Source organism: Platichthys flesus, chromosome 22, assembly GCF_949316205.1.
Source record: "Platichthys flesus chromosome 22, fPlaFle2.1, whole genome shotgun sequence".
Lineage (NCBI taxonomy): Eukaryota > Metazoa > Chordata > Actinopteri > Pleuronectiformes > Pleuronectidae > Platichthys > Platichthys flesus.
Window position 1 is genome coordinate 2,731,144 of NC_084966.1, and position 25,468 is coordinate 2,756,611.

A 25,468-nucleotide genomic window follows, 5' to 3' on the forward strand; every position below is an offset into this window, starting at 1 on the left:
TTTCCTCTCTCCAGCTTTCACATGACATCCTCCCTTTTATTTTGCCCACTCACACACAGCTTGGCTTCCATTTGACCATATTTCCCATGCAGCATCAACTTGTGGGGTGTGATCAGGAACAATGAACCCATCTTTGATGTCTTGTTTAAACCTGCTCTCCCCGCTGATGCTTTGATAACGCGCTAACTGGGACATTTTCATTCTAATTAGGGCTTCAATTGCTAATTCCATATCGCTGCTATAATTATCACTGGGAGAGACGCTCTGCAGACACATTTCGGGCAGAAGGGGGAGGCGGGCGGACAGATCCGCCACCACCACCCCCCTCCGTCTCCTTCTATAGTGGGTACCCAAACTGGGAACATGCGGGGTGGAGGTGGGGGGTCTCCCAATGCATTAAAGGGCTGTACGTTAATTGTACTGCTTTATCCTTAGAATAAAACCTATGCTTGTTTGGTTAACACTTAATTTGTATTAACAGATTTCCCCAATCTGACAGATTTGGGGGCCTCCTGGTTTCCTTCTGATGTGATGGGCCCCTCTGTGTAAATAGTGGCCCCTGATTTAGAAAAATCCTTCATCCGCCCCTGCGTCAGATGACAGCTGAAAGGTCAGAGGTTAGTTGAGATACTTTATCTGTGCAGTTGTTTTAAGAAGTAAATTCCACATTTGCTCGATCAGAAATATACTTATTTCACATTGATTTAAAAAAGTATATGTGTCAACTTTAATTCGTTGTTTATTTCAGTGTAATTACATATTTTCAACAACAAAAAGACGTTTAACAAACCAGTGGAATAAACACAAACTTTGCTCCAACACATAAATACACTTCTTCTCCTTCAGGATTGAAATCCAAAATTATTTTTACATTTGATCACCTTTCATTTCTTCATGTTGGATTCCATCTTTAGAGCCTCACTCTTCCTTCCCTCTTTCACTTCTCTGTGCATCTCTCCATCACTTTGCCAACTATCCATATAAACCACACTCATAATAAGCTTATGGGAATAATTTGATTTTATTATTTCTAACACCCAGCCTCTTTCTCTTTTTTACCTCGTGGTGACGCATGCGCAGTGGGGTGCGCACTGGTCAGTCCGAGAAGCAGCTGTTCCAGGGCTGGTGAAATTCCAACATGGCAGTGGCTGTGGTCAGTGCTCGCAGCGATAACTTGGGATGCTTTCGTCTTGTGCGCAGCCCGGCGTAACACCCCTCAATCCGTCCGCATAACACGCTCCAAGCCGGGCGTCGATGCGACCCTGAACACCCCCTCACCCACCCACCCGTCCTCCCAGCAGCACGAGAGAGGTCGACCCGTCGCCAGGAGGAGAAAAGCAGGTAAGGACGGAGAGGAGAGTCCGCTGCTGCAACTAGACACAGAGTCAGCGTGTACATGCGCTTGTGCACGCCGGACTAATGCATGCGTAATGTGCAATGTGCAGTTTGGCAAGTTGCGAGGTCTGAGTGCGGATTCCTCTGTGCGTAATTTGGGCTTTTTTATATGATTTGCAAGGAGCGCACCTGCGCCACGGTTAAACATCGCAGAGGAGCGGACACGTAGGCTTCTCTCCCGGTGCCTGTGCCGTGTGTGCAGCGTCTTATCGCACACGCGCATCATAATAATGTTGATGATAATGATAATGTGCAACTTGCAGCAGGAGGCTCCAGCAGCCGCGGTGCTGCAGCGGGCTCGGCTACAACAAGTTGCCCGGTGCATGCGCTGCGTAGAGCGGATCCACAGCCCTGACTCCCCCCTGCATGTGTGTTCCATGTTTTTAACTTCGACCCCATTGAGCTGCACTAGTTGATTTCAGCCCCCCCTCCTCCTCCTCCTTCTCCTCCTCATCCTCCTCCCTCTCCCTCCCTGCAAGCCTCCCCCATTCACTCACCCACCACCAGCACCTCTGCTGCCTGACATCCCGGGCTCTACTTTCTAATGAGATGCATGTGGGTTAGACGCCTCTCTCTTATTGAGTTGCTCCTGCAGGGCCCACCTTGATACCGAGCGCTGCTGGACCGTCCACAGATATAACAGAAAAAGACGATTCTAACAGAAAAGTATTTAGTCAAGTAAATTTTTTTTTAATTCAGAGGAAATCCTTCATTTTTTTCCCTTTCAAATTAATTCCAATGCTCTCATCTCTTCTTCCTCTCCCTCTTCTTCTTCTTCTTCTTCTTCTCCTTCTCCCTGTTCCAGCACGTCATGATCAGCAGCAGCAGCGTCTATGGTAGGTCCACTTTCATATCTTACTTCTGCACTTTATGCCTTTTTACCTCATGCAGGATGCACAGGGTGTGTTTATTTATATTTCAAATTTTTTTTAAAGTGTTGCTTTTTGTTTTATCAATAGTATTACTGCAGCCGTCAGATTTCCCATCTTTATTTCAGCAGCCATGGTAAACACACATCAGTGACAGCACCTATTTATTAATATTTGGTGACTAATAACATTTGAATTACACGTAACACAACATTACACTCTGCTTCACTTGTAGCTCAATTGGATTTTGCTGTTTTGTTTATGTTAAATTACAAATCGATCAAGGAATATTACGCCTTTTTTAAATCCGAAGGTTAATGAGGTAGATCAGAGTGTTGTTTTATTTGCTTATTCGTGCACACACACACACACACACACACACACACTTATACACGATGCTGTGCAGAGTTTTTATTTTGACTGAAGCATACAAACGGATTCCTGAGGATTTAATTTCTCCACAGTGAACGAGGCCTCAATTACTGCTTCAAAAATAATATTTAATTTTTTGGATTTTTACTCATTAGTTACACTTTATAAATGTTATAATTCAATTTGATTGGAAATTAATTATTTGTATGGTTCTTTGAGGGGAAATGTGTGTTAACAACAAGAATAACAGCAATATTAATGACACAAACAAACACAAACACACACAGAGATCGCAGGTGTTTACACAACAATCCACGTTCGGCATCAAGAGTGTTGTTGTTGTCATTTTACAACAGTCGTCCCAACCTGGTGATGTAGTTTTCTAATGAATGACCACCCTGGAGTGACCACGCCGTGCCGCACACACACACACACACACACACACACACACACACACACACACACACACACAGAGGCTCGAGTGCCACGGTTGCACATTCTTGGTTTCCATAGCAGTTATTAGTGAGGACTCAACCTTTCACCATTGATCTCTCTCTCTCCTCTCTGATCTCTCTCTCACACACACACACACACACACTCACACTCACACTCACACTCACACACAAACGCACACACACAGTTGTTTTCGCTTCACGTCATATACTATTACCTCCTTTCTCCTGCTCGTGCACTTGTGTGTCTGTGTAAATATCTGCACGTTTTGTGTTTACATGTTTTGAGTGTGTCTATACACTCAAACTCCAGCTGTAGTGAAAACACAAAATGCAGGAAAACACTTCCCTGTTGCACCTTATCTGTGGAAAATGATGTCAAATCTCATTGGAACACAGGTTTGCTTTTATTGATCATCCTCATTTTATTTCCACTTTTGATATTTTTAATATCAAAATAACAATTGTGAGTCTTCTCACATGTTTGCAAAATTGGATTTATTAGAGACACACAATTTTGAGAATTGCATTTTAAAAACTATTTATACAAAAAAAAGGAAAAGGGGGAGAATTAAGTTAATAGATGAGTTTTGAAATGCAAGCTTGTGTGTTTGTCAGTGTATGTGTGTGTGTGTGTGTGTGTGTGTGAGGCGGCGGTGCTCAGGCGCAGCCGTCCGTGCGTGTGTCTGTTTCTGTGTGTAATGTAAATAATGTAGATACTCAGCGGTTTGTTTATTCCTCTAAGTCTATTTGTTTGCTACAGTCCTCGGCTTAAGATCCGTCCCTCTGCAGCCGCTGTCTGCGCGTGTTGCGGTGACAGTAGCAATAATCCCCCTCATTATACACATAACGTATCGCCTCACATCTCTGGCAGCCCCCCCGATACGGCTAATAGGGACAGAGAGAGGAGGGATAATAGGACGAGAGGAGAGAAACTGCTTTACAAACAGGCCAACCCTTTACTCTCCCTTTATTTATCTAAATATGGACTTTTCCCTCAAATGAATAGAGAGAGCCGGTGTGTGCCGACCAGGGTGGCGGAGCTACTCCCAGTGGGGCCGTATAAATAAATTATCCTGACACTTTCTATCAGTCTGTAATGTTTACCATTAAAAGCTGTTTTACCGTCCCGGAGCCACTGGCGTGCGATCCGGCCCCGGCCCCCGTGGGACCAGATGTAAGGGGAAGTGGGGAAATATTGTGCTTTTTACACACACACACAGGGAGAGAGAGAGGGAGAGGGAGGGAGTGTGTTAGTCTGTGCCGTGGCCGTATCAGTGGATTTCTCCTGTCGGCGCGTCCTGACAAAGGGCCCCTTCAAACGAGATCCAGGCAGGGTTGTCATCTTTTAGCAAATATGTTAAGTGTTATCTTTTGTGCTCTCGGCTCGCCGGGCGGAGCTGGACCCCATGGGAGCCCGGCGCATGCAAATAGAACAAATCCCTCTCGGACCTGTCTGTCTGTTTCACTCTCTCCATTTCTCTCTCTCTGTCTTCTCATCTCTCCCACCCCCCCCCCCCCCCTCCCCTCCATCACCAGCACTTTCTCCACGTTTGCTCGACAGTGCGTCAGCCTGTCTTGTCTCCTTGCTCTCTCATCTATTTCACTCTTTGTCCACTTATTTCCCCTCCTCTCTCCCTCTCTCTCTCTCCATCTTCCCCTCTTTCTCTCTCCGTCCCTGTAGACAGTGTGTGTGTGTGTCAGCTAACTGTACTGGCTGTGTCGTCTTTGTGTGTTCCCAGCATGCTCGCTGACAGCCCCTCCTCGCCGATCTAAGTTCCTCTCTCCCTCCCAGAGACGGCGGGCAGCCGTCGGTACAGCGCCGCTGCCTGAGACGCGTTCCAAGCGAACATGAGCGGACGCCAATTCCTTAAATCCTTGACACCATGCTCCACTCAAACCTCCCCTCCTCCTCTTCCTCCTTCTCCTCCTCCCTCTTCCATTGGCTAAAAAGGGGATTTGGGGGTTTATTTTTCTACTGACACTTCATCCTCATCACTTCCCTGCTCCCAGTGCTGACTGGTTATTATCCAGTCAAAATTTGATGGGGGTATTTGAGGTGAGGGGCTTCCACACAGGTCTGACTCAGGGGTGAATCCTACTTAGTTCCCTGAACGCTCTGGTGTGATATTCTAGCCAGTGGTCAGTATGTTATTTTCAAGTTTTCCAGTTATTAAAAGAAATGAAATGGGGGTTTTTGGTTGAGTCAGAGGTAAACACCAGCAGCTGCCGGGTCAGCGCAGGTCTGTGAGACTGGAAGGAACCAAAACTGATTCAAGATCAGTGTCCACCTCTTGTTCTTCCATCCTTTCTCTTAAATCCATTTCCATGTTAATTCTAACATTATCTTCCTCCCTCTGAACCTTGAATCCCCAAAATGTTTGAAGTTCCTCCGTTTTATGCAACGCGTCATTTTCATAGGTTTTAATCAAATCAAAGCTCTAGTCTTTTTTTCCTCCTCTCCCTCCTACCTCCTTTTTGCGAGCCGCTGCCCCTTTTCTGAATTTTAAGCAGACCCCGCTCGTCTCCCTTTTACTCTTCAGCGGCAATCTCCGCCACCCATGGCCCGGATTCTCCGCCAGATATTAAAACGTTCAGCGTGTGGAAGCATTAAATATGCTAAGGACTTATAAAAAAAAGAAAATCCAACTTCCACTTTAGAATATTCCACATCATTAGACCTCGGCAGACATGGCGGCACGCAGCTTATCCTTTACATTGTGCCGTCAAATGAGAAAGCGCCGTTTCTAATTAGGTTATTGCCGTGGAAGTGTTAAGTTAAATTGTGTATTGGCGTGTGGAGAAGCCCGCCACTCGTCTGGCCTGGTGACGCCAACGACCAGTTTTGTTTTACGGGGGCCAGAGAAAATGACAGCTATGAGAGAGGAAGGATCTGACTGTAATCTCTCTCTCTCTGGCCGGCTCTGGCTGGATGATCTGATTTTGTTAACAGCAAGCCTTGGCTAGATGGTGGCCGTCTGCCGCCGCCGCCCCTTCCCCCCCTCTGCCCCCTCCACCAGCAGCTGAACGTCTTGATTAGCGAGGCATCTTTGCGCCAGAGCCGCAAGTAAGTCCGGGGGACACTTTTTTATGTGTGTCTGCGAGGCGGCAAAGGTGTGCGTGCGTGTTAATGAACAATGGCTCATTGGGTGTGAGGCAGGATGTGTGTGTGTGTGTGTCTGTGTGCCTGTGTGTGTGTGTGTGTTTAAGCTTGGTGAGCTGCCAGGCCGATGGACACAAAGGGATGTTGAGTGGCTGGGCGTGTGGCACAGCATCACCCAGCTCCCTGTGGCCTCTGGGAGACGGACACAACCCGGGAGCAAGAGCAGAAACACCTGCTAAAGCTACAAAGTATTTGTTATTGAAAAGATGATCGATTAGTCGAGTGATTTTTTTGAGTTATCAATTTAAAATAAAGTGGAAAAAACTGAAAAAACGGCAGCCACAACTTCCGAGAGGCCAAGGAACATGAACATCCACAGTATAAGTTTCTCTTCTATCTGTCCATCAAACTTTCCAAGACGGAGAAACTGCAGATTCTCTTCCTGGAGGAGCTGGAATCAGAGAAGTGATGCAGCCGGGCTTGTTGGGAAAGAAAGGTGTTTGTATTGTTAAGTGTGATTATGTCTGCTTATGCTTGTACCCTGTGTGTGTGTGTGTGTGTGTGTGTGTGTGTGTGTGTGTGTTGCGGGCCAAGTTTTCCCCACTGGAAGCAGGCGAGAGCATTAGGATGTTGCTTGTACGACTCTGTTGGCAGGATGGACACATGTGGTAGATAACTAATGATAGCATGCAGCGTATAATGAGATCCTACTCTCCGTCTGTCTCCCCTACCTGGCATCATGCATTAACCATACAAGAGGAAGAGGAGGCACGCATGGTATTGACTTTTGAGTGGGTGTCTGCTTGTCCGTTGTTGTTTTGTTTAGTACTCAGAGGTCAGCATGGCTGCAAGCGCCGCACATTTATAACAAGTGTTGTTTTTTTTGTGTTTTACTTTCATGGCAGGAGCTCGTTTTTTTTCGTGTTTAGTTTTTTCCGTCGGACGAGCATCTCCCCTCATCAGCGCCCCTTGAGCTCCGCTAAATGGTCGTAAATTGATTTTGGATGTGCTGCAATGTATATGCTTAACAAGCCAAATGGGTTCAGTTTGTGGGTTAGTTTGTGTGTTCAGAAGATTATTCTATTAATGTATTCCACACACTCATGAACCGCAGTGTGCTGTGTGAAGGAGGGAGGCATTGGCAGCGCTCCATCTTCTTGCCCAGTAACATATATTTATCCTCTCCACTACACAATCCTCTAGGCTGCTCGAATCCCCCAGGGGGTCCCGATGACATGCTTACTAATGTGTGCTTTGGAAACCGAGTGCTATTGTATCCCCTAAATCTCACAAAGCACTGTATGATTTGCCCATTGTCGTGAAATCGCTTTGCTTGTGCCAAGTACTTGCATCTCACAGAGGCTTAATGCTTTGAGGGTTTCAGGGACAGCTTCGAGTTCCTCTTTTGTTGATTTCGGGGAAATGTGCCAAGACCGCTGCGCTGAATATTGTTTTGAGCACGGAGGAGGGAGGGGAAGGAGGGCCATTGCCAAGCGACTCCATTGAGCCCCGTGAATGGGCCATTCATATTTAGGAGAATCACCCAGATGCCATATTGTTGGCTCAACAACACTAAATATTCTCCAACAAGGATGGGATTGTAGCAGGTTTTTGAATTGTGCCAGTGCAGAAAAGGACATTGGGAAATTGGGGGGAAAATAAGTGTTCAGCCTTCAGTTTGTCTGAAAGGGATGAATAGTGAAGCAACAACCAATACAAGTGTGACATGATAGTGTGATCTTGCAAGAATTGAAGTATTTTCCAAAAGAAAATCTTCACAACATGTGCAGTTATTTTTTCTACAAAACTTCTGCTTTATTCTGCTCTGGATTTCACTCTTATATTCTATTTTAGATAATATATAAGTGCAACTATCAAATAAGTTAAATAAGAATATATACTTTTTTATATAGTATTTATATTTTTATGCCTATTTTTATTCTTACACAATTTCCCCTTACGGTGCTACTTCCTTGATGCTGCTGCGTCATTTTTGAATTTGCTCTACGGAGGACCAGTAAATGTTTATCTTATCTTATCTTTTATTTTCTTAACACACAAACATTATAAATAGACCTTAACTGATACATAAGATAAGATCAACTTTACGAGGTGAATTCACATCAGAACACATGAAAGTATAAAACTGAATAATGTTGTCAATAAAATAGAGAAATGTATATTCAATTAGAATTAACATGACTAATATGTGGAGTTAGTGTCTTAACTGTACGTTCAGCCTGTTGGGGTCGTAGGCTAAGCTCCCTCCTGCCATTAGTCTTTGTGTCTTTCCTACAAACCAGGGCGTGATGCTCGCCATGGCGCCCTCGGGGACAGCAGGTACTGGTGAGCATCTAACTCACGGGGGCCGGGCCGAACTGCATGTCGTCGCAGAGGGCCCCGGAATCACTCGGAACTCCGTTGCAGCTCCGGCTGCACCGAACAACCTTGAAAGTGCCTCTGTAAGCACCCGGACTCCTGTCCCCCCCGCACCGTCAAAGGGCCTAAGACAGGACTTAGTCAAATGTCATTGTGGTCTTTTATGTCATGCATGCACTGAGTATTAATCACGGCTGGATCTGTGCCTGAGAGGCTGATCAAATTTATTGTTTGGCTGCAAGGGACAGTAATGGGTGTTTAATTACTCAATAAAAGCCCTTTTATAGATTCCCAGGCCTCCTGTGTGTTGAGCAAATGGTATTGATCCGTCTCCGGGCTGCAACATGATAGCCTGTGAAGGAGAATTAGAGCCGTTAGCCTGCTAGCGCTTTCTCATTCATTAGCTGCATTAGCCAGAGGGTGGTTAAGACGCAGCATCGCCGTTAATACCAGAGTCTCAGAGGTTTGTGTGTCCGCCTTGTGCTGTAAAGCTCTGTGCACCTCATTTACACAAATATGGATTAGGTGAGCAATGAATAACATTGACCCCAGTAGGAAAGTGTTTCAATAACAATATCCAGGAGGGTTGTTTTTCTTTTAAACATTTCCCTCAGTGCCGCTTTTTCAGCGGAATGACCGCCGCGTAATCCACGGGACTAAAATTGATGACTCTGAGCTGTGAGCTGCGTTATTCAGGCTACCATGTTTAATCCCACCACTTCCCCACCTTCTAATCTGTAATCTGACGACTCCTCCACCTCCTCCTCCTCCTCCTCCTCCTCCTCCTCCTCCTCCTCCTCCTCCTACTCTTCATCCTCCGAGGCCTAATTCTGGATCTCCATCTGCGAGGGCGATCTCCTCCCAGCGCAGTCTGGAGAGCAGCACTCAGAAGGAGGAAAAGGCTGAATGATAATGACAGTGAGCCTTGCCGTGTCTCCATATGGTTTTCCAGTCATGCATTCATGCAGGGATACATGTTCAGTGTTTAAATTCAGGCCTGCACGTCCTCCTCTGTATTTTAGTCTCTTTTTTTGGACCAACCGCATCTGCCTTGTGTTCATTGTTCTTTTATGTTCAGAGCATATTGCCATGTCTGTGAACCGGCTCCACTCCTCTTGATGCACGGCACAACCACAGCAATCTCTCCCTTGATGTGTCTATATCAAATGAATGTGGCCTATTACAGACGTGGCGGAGTCAGTTGGGCGGCTTTGTGGACGGAGGAGGGCCTGCAAGGGACCATGAAAGAGACATTGTCCAATATGGACCATACAGCTCCTTTGTAGATAAATGGATTTTCATGCTTATCAACGCGCACAGTGACGTGAGTGAAAACTGTGGAAAATGTGGAATTATTCTCACTCCACGGCCGTACACATGGACAACTGTAGTTTGGAGTGTGTGTGGTCTGTCATTGTGCAGCAGAGAGCCTTTATGTATGGGCTTAAGATTCAATTAGGAGCAATGTGCACCGGTAATGTCACAGATGTGCATCACACACAGAGTCATGTGTATCTCACTGGTACAACACTCACTCACTAATATTTTTATTAATGCTGCATTTATTCTTACAGGGTCACATATTTAACTACAATAAATATACATTTTAAAAATGTATATTTATTGATAATAGTTTTTGTTATGGATCAACATGTTTACAATACGTATCATTGTGTTTATATTAGAAGTTACACAATATTATGTGAATATACTTTTTTTACGCAAAACATTTGTGACTGTAAAAGCAAAGCTGGTCGATTGTTTCACGCAGACTCTAGATCGTGAGTTCGCAGCTCGGAAGCAAAGCAAACGTTTAGATAACATCATATCATTATTTTTAATCTCATAACGGAAGCGTCTCCTGGGACCTGCAGCTTTCAGCGCCGTGAATTGGCTCATCCTTTTAGCCTGCTAAGCTAACATAACGTCAGAGCCGCTTAAAGAAATCGTGTTAACGTTAGCTTAGGCAGCTACAGTCGAGAGCTGTCAACTGTATTATTGAGTGTGAATCCGATATTAACACGTGGTCACATGTCGCGCTGACGCACTTTGTCAATGTTGCTGTTATCAATTAAGAAAACACTCAAATGCTAGTTTTAAATCCTCTTTAATTGATTTGACAATTAACATGTGAATGTTGAGGATATTACTAATAACTAAGTAAATGCTTTTTTATAATTTTTGTGCAATCATATCTTGTAACTATAGTATAACTTGCCTGGAATTGTTAAAATATTAAGACAACATGATTTTTAGCTGTAACAAAGCGGATACTTATATATATTTGTTATATTTAGAACATGGCCCAATGAATGATCCACACATAATAAGTAACAATAATAATTAGAGTAATAACAGCAGCAATGATCTGGACAGTGAAATACCCACAGAAGACGACAGGAGGGAAGAGATGAGAGAGCACTGAACTTCAGGAGAGAGGGGGAACATGTGCTAATGGGATATGAACCGACAGATGGACGTTCAGATGGAGGGAGAGGACGGACCTCAGTGCATCATGGGAAGTCCCCCAGCAGTCCAGGCCTATAGCTGCTAAAGAGTCGTTTGAGTCGTGGCTGGGTTGTAGAGAATCCACGACAAACCCCCTTAGGACCCTTCAGAGAGGAGGAAGGAAAGGAAGTAGAGAATAGGGTGGGCGCAGAATCCGAGAACAAAAGAGGAGAGTGAGGATGGCATTTATAGAAATGCTGGAAGAGGGAAGGTTGAGGTGTCATCCTGCCTCTGAAACTCTGCTAGATAGACGACATGAGGGCGCCAGCCATTATTATCCAGCCCTTGGGTCTTCATCCCCAAATAGGAGCATATCACCATTTGGAAATATAATCGGAATAATGTGCAAGTTGAAACATGTGAGTTAGGCCCTTGTTTCCAGTGTGTACATATGCACGCTTGCCCCACACACCCACACTCAGGCATTAAACCCTGTTCACATCCCGCTGCCTGTGGGGCGCGAATGAGAAGCGATGTCTACTCGATGCGGAGCCAGTGATCTAGGTAATCTGCCCGTGCAGTGGGACAGGTCTATTGGTCCACAAATCAATTGGCTTCATGTCCGTGCCATTAGGCTAACATGGCGCTGCTGAGGCGCTGAGATGGTAAACAGACTGTTTAATTCCCCTGGACACCGGCCAGGTGGACATTCCTCCTCCTCCTCCTGCTTCGGCCTGATCCCTCCGTTTTATTTGGTTTCTCCCTTCCTCCCCTCGTTCTATCGTCCTCTTCCACTCCTTCCTCCACTCCACTCCAGTCAATGCGGTTAGTCTCAGTGGACGAGTGCTTACAGGAATATTGCTTGGAGGGATTGTTTGTGTGTATGTGTGTGTAAAGAGGAGAGATTTTGGCCAATGAACCCTTGTTGTGCTCTGTCCTCCAGTACTGTGTCTATACTGAGTAAGTGATCCCTTGGGATGCAGTACACACATCCAGCATCCTTATCTCGCTCGCTCTCCATTCCTCTCTCTGTGTCTCTCTCCCTCTCTCCCCAGCTCTGTGTGTTTGTCTCAGTCTTTGTTTCTCTCTGTGTGAATCTGTTTCCCATTCTGTTCCTGTCTCTATCCGTCTCCCTCTTTATATATGTCCTCCACCCCCCCTCTTCCCTCCCTGTCTCCAGACTCGGGCGGCGAACGAGAACAGTAATTTAATGGGCTGCATCAAAAACAAACACACACTCATGATTAGAAAAAGGCGGATTTATGTCTGAGCAGCAGGAAGTTTACCACTTCCTCTTTTGCACAGATTCGCCAAATAAAACAACACCTCTGCCCCCCCCTCGCTCCGCCGAGCTTTTACTTTCCCTATATGGACGCGACTAATGATTTTGTTCGTACAACGTCAGCAATGCATCTTGTTCTGTGCACATCTTTTGTGCTACAGTATGGTAATTGAGTTTTGACAGATGAGTGTTGTTGGCACTATCGCTGTTGTGTGTCTCATTTCCTGCGTTGCCGATTGACTGATAAGATAAGAGGCCCGTCGCCACGTCTGAGGGCTGCGGCGCAACTAACAACCTGATGAACGCCCGCGCTGAAGCCTGTGATTAAGCCCGGGGAGGCAGCGGTGGCTCGGGGGGGGGGGGGGGGGGGGGGGCTTGCTGGGTAATCTGCGCCCAGCGTGTGCAGCACGAGTAGACTTAAAATGACTGTTGGACAGCGGACGATTAGAAATGACACCGTGTAGAAATCAGTGTTGTGCGGTGTTGTGCAGTGTTGTGCGGTGTTGTGTGATGTTGTGCGTCCTCAGAGTCGCTCACCGCGCCGTAACGTTTTTGCTGTTGCTAGGAGACACTGAGGCCCTCGGACACATCTGGTCAGCTGTTAGTTCAAGTTGTTGACGAGGGCTGGAGCTGCCGCAACAGCATGATATTGTTGACAAAATGAGGCAGTCTATGGACTTACTGAGGCTTGTTTCAGCTGCAGGGCTGAGGAGCAGGTAAATAGGGTTCTGTAAGGAGATGTACAAGGTTGTGTTGGTATTACGTTAGTACTAATATGTGAAAAATTACCACAAGTTTCCAAAATGAGAATATCACAGCGTGGTTTTCAATCCGTTTCGTCAGCCCCTCCGTCCTCAGCCTTTACTCCGCTCCCTCCTGGGACCCCGGCGGTGGAATGATATTCCCCCTCCATCAGGACAGCACCGTCACTCCTTATCACAACACTCATCACTTCAATAAATACTTCACGCCCTTTTTTCTCCGGCTGCATCCTTCTCAGCTCCTCCTCTCCTTCCTGCCTGAACCCATATCCGTCACGGAGCAGAATATGTTTATCACCCAGGGTGTCTCTTATGCCGGGGACCCAATCACAGCCTTTTTCATTCACGAGATTTAGAGAGAGAGAAGCGGCGCCGGGACATCGCCCTCCTGTCAGCGCCTCCTAAAACTGGACCGTCCTTCTTCTTTTGGAAACAAGCTTTTCTTTTTCCAGGTGACAAACAAGTAGAGATGATGTGTTTCCCTGCGGCTCGGAGCTGCGGCCCACACTAATAAATCTGCAATTATTTATTTAGTGGGAGAGTGAAAACAAGACTTCCTCTAACTGCTGCCGCTGTGAGAAATGTTGAAGAGGAGAATATGTGAGAGTGGATGAAGCTGCCAACACACAAATAAACATGAGCAGCAACACTGTTATCAAGGTCACAGTCTTTCTCTCTCCTGATCAGGCTGAACTGGAGGGGGAATGCAGAGCAGAGGAGAGAGAGGTATTAAATATCTGGCGTCTGTTTGCTTCTCACAGCCTCAGTGGCTTTGGGTGGAGATGCTATAGAAGGATGTGATGTTCACTGCCGATAACGTCTATAAGGTTCTAAACCTGTAGATAAAAAATGAATAAAAGTCTAGCAGTCTATGTGCTAAGTTGTCGATATAATCAGTATTTTCCCGACATTTTTTTCATAGTGAGAACGCAAATATCGAGTCATTTGTTCCGGAAACTTCTCCTCCCCCTTCTCCCCCCCCGCCGGAAATTGTCCAGAAAATGTCAGAGTGAGCCCATGTGACAATAATACAGAATAATTGACATGATAGACGTGAGACTGTAAGAATACAAATAACTCAAAAGAGGAATCATACAAAGATCTTCTTTATGTGAAAGACAATCTCTGGAAATGTTCATGTCTGAAATCAGCATAAGAAATGTGACATTGATTCAATTTACTATTGACAGCTGTAGTGCATCGATCATGGGTCCAACTATTGGTCGGTCACATTTGATTTCATGCAGTGGGCGTCAGTTGTATATCCTGGATAATCAGTGCAGATAGTTACTCAGTGAATATGTAGTTAATCCCACTTACCAGCAATCAGAATGCTGTGTGTCATCTTCAGGCCCCGGCTGAGACCCTGAGCCTGAACGCCGGCTACGCCTAAGTGGCCTCGACGGCAGAGTTCAGACTTTACTTGATAAATAAAGTAAATAGCTTGTTTTATTTTATTACCCTGAGAGTACAGCATACAGAATGTGTCAGCCCTGGTTGTCATGTTAGCCGTTAAATCAGCAGATAAACCGCTACACGGCGTTCTGGTTCCCGGCCTCCTACCATGTTCATCGCCTGTGAATGTGATTACAGCTATTGATCGATAGACAATGACACAATGTTGGTAGATGTCACCTGAGGAGGGTGTGTGTGTGTGTGTGTGTGTGTGTGTGAGAGAGAGAAAAACAGGCGCACAGAGAGTAAAGAGAGTGTATGTGCTTGTTGGTCCATATGCTACACGTACATACAGTGTGTGTGTGTGTGTTTGTGTGGGTGTGTGTGTGTGTGGCTGTGTGTGTGCATGTGCGTGTGCGTGTGCATGTGTGTTAAAGCCTGATCCAGGGCGGTAATGTGAGATCAGACGTAGCCTGTTAGCCGGAGCCTTACATCTGCTGTCAGCCACTCGCTCTAACTCTGTTAAGGACGTTATTGATTGCTCATTATTACCCCGTTCTCTGAAAGATGAGCGTCCCCTATGATCACATTAAATCTCTCCTCTGTCCAATTCTCCTGAGATGCCTTCTGCTCATCGGTGCCCATCAAATTTCTCCTCTGAGATCTGATATCAAGCAGCCTGACGTGTTTCATTGCCTCTGGTCCTCGTTGTTTGATTCACTCCAAATAACCGTCTCTTTCCCTTCTTGTTATTCCTTTTTTCTTTCTTTTGAATGGACGCAGTTTAGCTAATTGATGTCTTTAGTCTGTGTAATGGAAATCAGCAAACACGGATGAGCAACATTTGAAATTGTGATTTGTTTTCTTTTTACTGCACGCATCAGGTTTTCATGTTAACTTTGTGATCCGTGTTTATTGACTTGATAGGAAACAAGAGCAGCTGACAGGAGAGTCATAATATGTACTTTATTTGTCAGACTGAGGCTATTTTAGCTCCGTGGCGTTTTATTTAAAAGGCGCCAGCGCTCGCTTGTTTGTCTGCAAACTGTCAAACGTGTTGTCTCATTGAAAACCTACAAATTTGCCTCTGAATTTGCTTACAAGTTCAGTTCCCTGCCCTTTCAAGTTCCCTGCCCTCTCCCCGCCGCCGCACGTTGTCATTTTTGCTGACGATAAACAGTTGTTGAAGGTGTCACGCGTCCGCCATCCCCTGTAAAGTTTGGGACTGTTGAAATCCAGCCCTCAGTGAGAGGCCATCTCATCGGCCCCTCGCGTCCCCATGAATAATGCAGAGCTATCGACTGTGTCAGTTGAGCGCAGGGAGACGCGGCGGCAGCCAGCTTGATATTCAGCTGCCGGAGCTGACTGGATGCCCTCACTTTGAGACAAACTGCTGCCAGACTGCTCTGACTTGCACAGACAGGACCTGTGAGATGAGCGGGGCGGCGTTGGTGTGGAGGTAGTTAGTTTTGCCCCAAGGAACCTGGTGTTGGAGTGGGTAGAGAGGCAGAGAGAAAGAAGACGGCACCAATGTGTTTATAAATGTGTGCACAGAGATATTTGTGGTTTATACCAGATCCTCTCTCTCTCTCTCTTTCTCCCTTTTTATATATATACATGTGCTGTGTATGTGTGTGTCTGTTTCTGTCTGTGTGTGTCTGTGTGTGCTTCCTCCAGCCGAGAGCTCTAGTGAGAATCTCCTGCCCCCTCGACACGACCAGTTCAGTCTCAATGCCACCGATCGATGGGCGTATTGATCCGCTGTTTGACTGTTTAGACAACCTGTGTGAATTCCAGCATAATGCGAGTTGCACAGTGGATTTAGAAGACGCACGTGAGGGCCTCGCCGCCTCGTGTCCGTGCACCTGCAGGGGCGCGCACGCGTACCTGAGCGGCTGGAGCCTGAGATGTACAGAACACAGGCGAGATCAAATGGAGATGAAGCAGCTGTAGGACGAGGCTGACAAGCGGCCGAGGCGCACGGATGATGACTCAGTGAGCGCCGCGGCTATCGGCTGAGATTCAGTCCAACTGCAAGGCCTCTCGTTCCCCTCTCAGCTGTTAACCACACAAATGATTGTGTCTTTAAATCAAATTCATTAAGCTGTGACCTTTAACATTCACTCCTGCATATTATTCTGTATATAAAACAGATTTTGACTCGTCTGTGCTTAACTTAATTAAAAAAATTCTTCAGTTTGCAAAAAAACACTTTTTTTACCTCTTTAACTATACCGCTATAATTAGCGTCATATATGACTAAGTTCTCTAGCGACATTTCCAAACCAAATTTCCATAAATCAGTAAATAACTAGTAAATATCTATTGGTGTGAATGTTTGGAGTTATAGAAATAAACAGTTCTCCAGTTTAGGTGGAGAAGAGAAGAAGAAGGGGAAGTGATGATGTTATTCAAAGAGTCAAACTTCAAAAGTGACGGAGATATAGGATTTATGTTTGTTTCTTATATCACTGTGTGGAAGGTTACAGTCTCATTATTGCTCTGCACATATCGGATGTTTTCATCTTTAATTGGACGCGTATGCTTCATGTGTGTGATGCTTTATTTCTCCCTCGGCCAAGTATTTTTATTATTTTAATTTCCATACGGATGTTTTTAAGCTAAAAAACAAGAAGCACATAAAAGCAGGTGGAGAGAAAGGTTCGAGACTAATTCTATTTCCCGTTTTTCATTTTTCACTGGGACACAGTGTGAGAAGGCGAGAGTTGGCAGATCGCTCCAGAATCTATATGAAGTGTGCAGGGTTTGACACTTCAAACATGCACCGTGAAGGATCCTGCAAGTTCACAGGCTGGGGGTAGAGGTTATCCCAGCCAGGGCCTCCTCAGTAATCCACACATAGCCTACCACACAGGCAGACACACACACACACACACACACACACACACACGTGCATCACTCGCGGCGGGCGTTAATCTCTAATCTCACTCGCTTGCCAAGTGTTTCATACACTGCAAAAATCTCAGCTTTTTTTTTTTTAGGGGCTTTTAAAATCCTCCTTTTAATTGTTTAGTTAATTTTATTAAAAATAGAGATTTTTCTCAGAATGAATTTTCATTGGCAGATTTGTTTTTCTCTATTTTGAAGAAGAAAAGATTAAGTGTAATTATGAACCTGTAAATTTGTTCTAATGGTTTTCGCAGTGTAGTTTGTATTATAGGCATTGGGTTGGTTGCAAACTATCAAGTCGTGGTCCAGTTGACCGAGTTCAGCCCCCCTGCCCCTATCCTTATACAAAACACACACACACACACACACACACAGAGACACACACACACACACACTTACACAGCCCAGCGCAGACAGACACACATGCATGCACAGATGGTGACACTCCGGCAGTCACTCCTGGGCTGTCTATTTGCCAGCGATGATAATACTCACACACACACACACACACACACACACACACACACACACACACACACACACACTCACATATGCACAGCGCCTGGCGGCAAACAAACGCGGCGATGCATCATTGAGCATCGGCTGGTTTGTGTCTAACTGCTGAGGGGGAATCAGTGTGGTGTTAAGTAACCATTCATGTGGAGCCGAGACCACACACAAACAAACATCACACCCACACTTCTAAAAATACCTGGGCTGAATAAAATAATATGATTGAATAATATGACAGTTCTCCTGCTACACGACGTGCATGTAGGAAAATATTGACTGTGGAGCTTTTCAGCGAGTGGGATCATTGATATGTTAATCGACTCCAGCATCTCTATTTATTCCCATGACAAATATCTCTTGTGAGCTTTCAAACTCTTACTTGGATTGTGATATATTCATTTGTTGATGCATTGTTAATGCTTCCACTCTGGGCCGGAGTGTGCTGTGTAGGTAATCGCCCACTCTGGGTCCGCGGCGTCGCTGTTTGTGATGTGGATCTTTCCTGAGGATTGGATTTGAATAATGAGGGGGGCTGGAGCGTTCTCTTGTGCAGAGTGTCTCCGCGCCGCCGCAGTAAATGACCTCTGAATAGTTGTTTTGGATTAGCCATCAAAGTCTTCTCTCCAAGTGGCCAATAGATAGGTACTTCCAGAAATGAGTCACTTGAAAATGATCATCGCCGCCGTTGCCGTATAAGATAATGGATAACCATTACACTCCATTTCCCCCAGCTCCTCACCCACACAACGCCTGCTCTTGAAATATGATGCATCCACTGTGCTTAGTGAGCACTTAATGTCCGAAAGCACCGTGTTTGTTGAGATTTACAACTGCGCCGGCGGGGGGGGGGAGAGAAAGAGTGCGTCGTCGGCGTATAATGTTGTTCACTCAATAATTATCTCATTTTATTTACGAAGACAGACAGCTTTAGACGGGGTTAGAGGCTCCCTTTCTATTATCTCCACCTGCCACCCCTCTACCGCCACCCCCTCCCCTAAATGACGTCCTTCATGTCGACGACTTCACAAAGTTGCCATCGAGGAGGAAGGGGTTGGGCTCTGTGGGGGGGGGGGGGGTTGCCCGCCCTCGGCTTGCGTGGAAAGAGTGTCGAGGAGAAAATAAGGAAAGCAGAATTTTAACCGCAGCTCTCTTCGCAGGATCAATGTCATTTCTAAAAGGATTAGGCCTCCTCTCAGAAATCTATTTTAATTACTGAACACACAGGTAAACAAAGTGGTGGTGGATCGTGGGTATGGATCCGGGACTCAGAGGAGTATCGATAGTGTGCGGCCCCAAGTTAACCCCGGGGGCCACTCGGAGAGATCCTGTTGACTGCCCCTCAGGCCCGAGAGCTGTTTGCTCCTGTTGTCACCAGGCAAATTCTGCAGCTTAATGTTCAGCAGCGGAGCAGAATGTCAGTCCTTCGAGTTGTTTACTTTACTTGACTGCTCTCTATAAGTAGACAAACTTAGGCTGTTGTCACACATGCAGTGCAAACAGTGCTGCAGCTCATAGGGAACACTGGGAAATTGCCCCGGGGGCCCGAGGGTCATTTCTGGAGCTAAATAATAAATAAATTGATCAGCCGGCACGAGTTGAAATCAGGAAGCAGTGATTTTGAGACTTTGTTCACATCTAATTTAGAGTTGAAGTGATTGACTTTTGCCGCTTATTCTGTTTCCTTCCATCTACCCTGAAGTCAACCTGTAATCCTCTCGTCTTTCCAAGTCTCTGTTGGCGTCTTCTACGTTTATTTTCATCCTGAGATATTTGTATTCTTCCAGTTTTACGTTTAGGAAACGTCATCTGTGAACTTCCTGCTGTATTCTCACATCATTTTGCATTTTAAAGACATTATATCAGGGGCTGGCAGGAGAAGGTCCGGACACTATCCAAAGCAACTGACTTGGAGATTTACAGTCTTACAGATTTAGATTAGCCACTCTGTGTCTGGGGTCATTTAAAAACTTGAAATAATAAAAAAAAAAAGATTTACTCTTTATTAGTTCTATAAATGAGCTCCTTATGTATAAATAATGAATGACTTTATTGGGTTATGAATTAATGCATTTTTACATGAGCAATATGGATTCATAATGAGTTTATTTTCTAAACAGAACTATTACTAACAACTTCATAAACCATAATATAGTATAATTCGTTATTAGGTTTATATATTTGTAATACATTAGTACAACTATTTATAAACCTGGTTATTATGTTGTAGATATACTAACTACTTAATATGAACTAATACATAATATCTTAACTTAATCTTGAAGTGTAACTTAAAAACAGTTTTAAGGGATTAGTAACAAGTAACAAAAAACTTTAATTGATATGAATTATTAGGGCTTTTATTCATTTTTTATATTATAAAATATGCTGTATAAATTTGTACAGATGGAATTCATTCTATTATATAAAGGTATTTGTTGATTCATGAAATGCGACACAGATAGATTTACATCAACAAACGTGCTTGATTCTTAATGGTCTTGATCAAAATTAGATACCACAGTGAAAATAAATGAGAAGTCGTTTGATGGCGTCACACAGGACTTCACCCGTCTCCTCTGTGATGGTCTGGATTCCTCTCGGCCTGTGAGAGCTGTTGCTTTTCCCAGTGATGAAAGAGAAGATGTGCAGATGCTGAGAGGGTTGTGACTCTGCTCCAGCACGGTGCTGCTCAGGCTCTTTACAGATGTTTTGTTCGCCAGATAAGAATAATCTGTTTACCTCTGTGAGGCCTGATGTTTCTATGCATGTCGGTGTATCTTGCGTGTGGCCACTTGCGTGTGTGTGCGCGTGTGTTTGTGTGGGTGTGTGTGTGCGTTGGTGTGTGCAGGCAGGGCTGTCTTTGAGGAAGGAACCCGCGTGGAGCCGGGTGATTAGGCACGCTGCGCTAGTCACAGGAAATGGAGTAGCTGACGGACAGGCCGAGTGCATTATAGATGAATGCCGTGCGTTAGCGGCGCCGAGCCCCCGCAGAATATCTCTCAATTTCCTCTCTGAATGACAAAAGAAGCCACGCACAATTTCCTTGATCCGGAGCATTTGTTTAACGGCGCCCTACCCATTTAACCCACCCATTCAATCGTCTGTCTAGTAAAAGGAAATTTAGACAGTGTCAATTTATACAGCTCTAAGGGAGATGTGATACTGGCGGCCAGGGGTGACGACGATATGCCTCTGGAATCTACTGAGAGATTTATCACTGGCTTCTTCTGGGAGCTAAATTTAGAGTCGTCATTAAATACACCCTAATATTTTTTAAAGCCTCGACGGCGAGTTTGTGTTTTTACTCTCGATCTGCAGATTTCAAAGTTTGATGGTCGAAGCTGTGAAAACTTGTCACGAGGTCAAAGATCGAGGATTACAATGAATATTTGATTTATTTTTTTTAAAGACGCTGTCATTTGTCAAATATCCTTATTCCGCTGCTCCGAGCTGTCATCTTTACAGACCCCCCCCCCCCCTCCTCTCTCCTTTACTGTCTTTGAGTTAGTGACAGCTCATCTCTCCCGGTCACTGCTCGCTGTCTAGACTTTGAACTCGGCTTTGTTTACTCCCTTATCTGTTGTTGTTGTTGTTGTTGTTTCTGTCGTTGCTTCGCGACAGACACTGCGTTGTAATGGCGGATGAACTGAAAGACTTCAAAGACACTACCCGGGCTCGTCGGATGGCGTCTGGCGGCTTCTCTGCCTGTGACTTGGGCTGAAAGAGGAACTGAGCGGTTCTGTTGACACACATTTGTCTTGTTTGTACATCTCATTTAGTTTTGACTCAAATCGAAATGAATACAGGTTATTAGTGATTTATTTTTTTGAATTTTTGATCTGCAATCGCTGATATCAACGCACAGTGAGCGTTTTGATTGTGGTGTGTGCGTTCGTGCATGTGTGTGTGTGTGTGTGTGTGTGTGCGTGTGTGTGAGTGCGTGTGACACCAGTTCATGACTAATTTCATAATTAATTGCCTTTTGGAGGACCTAATCACATTATTTGACACTCCACTGTAGGTTGTGTGCCAATACAGCGTAGCCTGTGGCTTAGTCACAGTGTGCTGGACTCATTAACAAGGTGGTCCAGAGGTTGTCAAACACACACACACACACAAGGCCGCCATGTGCATGCATGAGAATTCACACACACACACGCACAATAAGACAAAAGCTACATAGGACGCAGATCCAGGCTTTTCACACGTGCAGTAATTTGGAGTTTAAAAGATGCCCTCTGGTGCATTTGAGAAGGATTTGAATAAGCGGCTGGTTAGATTTCCCCAGTGGTGCGTGGAAACAGGTCTCTCTTGATGAAGTTATTGCTTGTCATGCAACTCCTCCTCCTTCAGAGAGAGGCTGGAACAGATTTTCAAAAAGGCCGTGACATGGTCGTTTGTTTTTGAAGGTCTTCGGTGTCTGTTTATGTTTGGAAGACAGACGTGCACGTTTGTACATCTCATCTCAGATTGTGTGTGTGTGTGTGTGTGTGTGTGTGTGTGCAGGCATGTCGGCATCAACATGTGATCCGGCCTCTCTTTCCCAGCGCTCACACAGCTTAATTATGACGTTACCAAAATGGGCAGTTTGCTCTGACACCCCGCTTGCAGAATCACACAGCGGACAGACTTAAAAGAGCTCATTAGCTCTCTCTAAAGAGCTGTTTACTGCACATACACACTCTGGCAGTAATAGGCAGCTCTGTTGATGCAGATGGACGCCGGGTGTAATGAGAATGATTATGCTTCTCAATGTGGAGGCTGGAGGACAAGACAAAAAAAAAATACAAAAAAGTGCCGCCAGACTCTCTCTCTCACTCTCTCTCTCTCTCTCTCTCTCTCTCTCTCTCTCTCTCTCTCTCTCTCTCTCTCTCTCTCCCTCTCCCACCCAATTTTACATCCACCCTTAGATCTTGTGCGAAAACGGCTGTAAACCACATTTTAACAAACACATTTAATTCAATGTTAAACTTCCGATTAATATCCACAAGTAAAATTTTCCTTTTTCATGTTTCAAATGAGAAAAGGTCCTTGGAAGTTTTTGGAGAATGCATGGCCGGCATTCACAGCACTTGATATATTATATTAAGGTCCATGTTTCACTCCGACAATGAATCCAAGGACTGTTCCGTAACTTCCAAGGTCGTTTCAAAGTGAGTAAAGAAGAGCAGCGTGTACCTTGGCTGATTTTCCCACCCAGCCGACCCCGCCCATTCCGCTCTGCCACGTAAAGCGACTTTGCTTTGCTCATTGTCCTTGGTTTACATCACATTGAATTAGAGGATCCACCCTGGACGATACCAAAGTCAATCCCCCTCCGTCTCTTCCTTATGTTTTGGAGAAGGAGCAGCGAGTTCAAAGCGCTCAGTTCAAAGCATCTGTCCTCATTTGAATAACGTAGAGTAATCGCTATTACCTTATTTAAATAGTGCAAGTTATCATTTGGCCTTCATTTGCATTGCAGGGGTAATCACTGCGTCTCTGCATTAACCTCATTATAGAAGAGATGAAAGCCGTGATGGAGCCTGACACACTCTTTTATATATGTTATCTTTATTAATGATGGAATTAGAAAGATTCATGTTTCTTTAAACGGAGGACACATCAGAGTTTGATGGAGTGTCAAACTCGGTGGAGGGAAGAGTGTGTGTGATTCGGCTTGTTGTATTTTGTCACATGTATTTTTTCTACTCTCTCTCTCCCTCGTTTGGTATTTTACAGCCTCGCTTCCTCTCCTCCTCCTCCTCCTGGTTTTCTCTCTCTCTATTCCTCCCTCAGCAGATTTTTTCTCGTGTAATATCGACAAATAGTTGTAATAACTTGATCGCCAGCGGAGGGTCAATAATGATGTTACTGAATGGAAGATTCCTCAATGCAGCTCTTTAAATAACATGTGACAGTGGATACTTCTGCAGCTACACAGCAGCAAACCTTCAAGCCTCATGTAGCTCCTCATGCACCGGGGGAGTGGATTGTAGATTAGCCAGAGAAGTCCGACACTGATGGCTGAAGACACGGCTGAATCCGGCTTAGAGCCTCGGCCACGTGTCGTCCCCCTTGCTCAAGAACATATAATCTCTTTCTGAATTCAAGTACACATAATCTCATGATGCGTTCAGGTACATATAATCTCATGCTGATCATATGTTAATACAGAAAAAAGACTTGAATCTGCAACAACATGCAAACACTGAATAATATCACTCCCCATAATTATTCTCTGAGAAATAAATAAACATCTTGAAAAAAGATCCCTTAATGTTAAACAAGGTTTCATTGTTCACAAAACTGTAGGTTCCTATAAAAACAATATAATCTGCTTTCGAGGGCTTGTAGTCAAATTAGAATTTGACCTAAATCCTCATTTACACTTCTTTTGTCCAGTTTTTCCTGACTTGTCGTTTTCTCCTTGAAGTGCTGCCCTTTTATTATTTCCATATAATATATTCTCAGCTCTAAAGGAGCCTTCCAGCTAATGCAAAACTTCCCTCTGCTCAGCTCTTTGTCTGAGGCGTTCCCCTGCTCACTGCACTGGGAGGGTGACAGGCTCGCCAGCTCCTGGTAGACTCCCCTCGGCTAAAATGTTGTAAATTAACACAATTAGCAGATCGCCATTCTGCTAATTAGCCACTGGCGTCTGCCGAGAGAAGGCTGTAGAGGAGAATCAGAGAGGAAATAGGAGTCTTGGGATTCCCCCCTCCCTCCTTGTGCTGTTACCAAACAAACACAGGCCCTCGGAGAAAGGAGCATGAGTGTGTGAGAGTGTGAACGTGTGTGTTTGTGCCTTTTTTTGTGCACGTCTGTAGCATAAATGGATGGGAGGAAGGGAAGATTTTCTCCTGGGTGAATGGATTTCATTGTGCAGGCCTGCTTCACTCAGACAAAAACACACATAAACCAATTCTGGAGCAGGTAGGGCTCACTAGACCCCCAACTGTGGATCTCCACATGCATCCACTGCCAGTCAATAAGTCGGAGGAAGCAGCCTAAATGACACCGATATTATCCTTTATTTGTGTGCACTAAGTCAAATCAAACAGGGTTCAATCTGCCATGCGGCTGCTGTGATTACGCCCCGTCCAGCCTTTGATAGCGCCGCGGCTTTGATAGTGAGACAACGATGGAGTCGCCGTGTGACTCTCAGTGTTTGCAGATGGCATTGGCTGGGATTAAAGGAAACAGTGGCTCTCCAGCCTCCTGAGGCAATAAAGGGAAAAGCCAGGTGAGTGTGTCTGAGATGAGATGGAGCAAGGGAGGAGGACGGGGGGGAGGAGGTGAGGCGAGCACACAGGGAGTAAATAAAAAAGAGGGGTGGCCGCAAAGAAAGAGCAGAAAGGGAATGAAAAGAAGAGATGCATATCGAAATAGATGGAGTCAGAGTAAAAGGGGGTGAGGGGGAATACAGAGGGACGTGGCAGGAGGGGAGGTGGAAAATGGACGACGGGAAGAAAGCAAAAGGGGAGAGAGTTAGAGGGAAGACAAGACAGCGGGGGGGGGCGTGAAGAAGAGATGCAGACGGAAAGGTAAAGAGAACCGTGGAGAGAGGAGGTCAAGGTGGAGCTGTGCAGACAGGAACTAAGCCGGAGACA

At 45.2% G+C, this 25,468-nt stretch overlaps 1 pseudogene; it reads left to right on the forward strand.

The window, feature by feature from the left end:
• The first annotated feature begins 1,072 nt into the window (after positions 1-1,072).
• Positions 1,073-25,468, forward strand: part of LOC133933215 (fidgetin-like) — a 31,048-nt pseudogene continuing 6,652 nt past the window's right edge.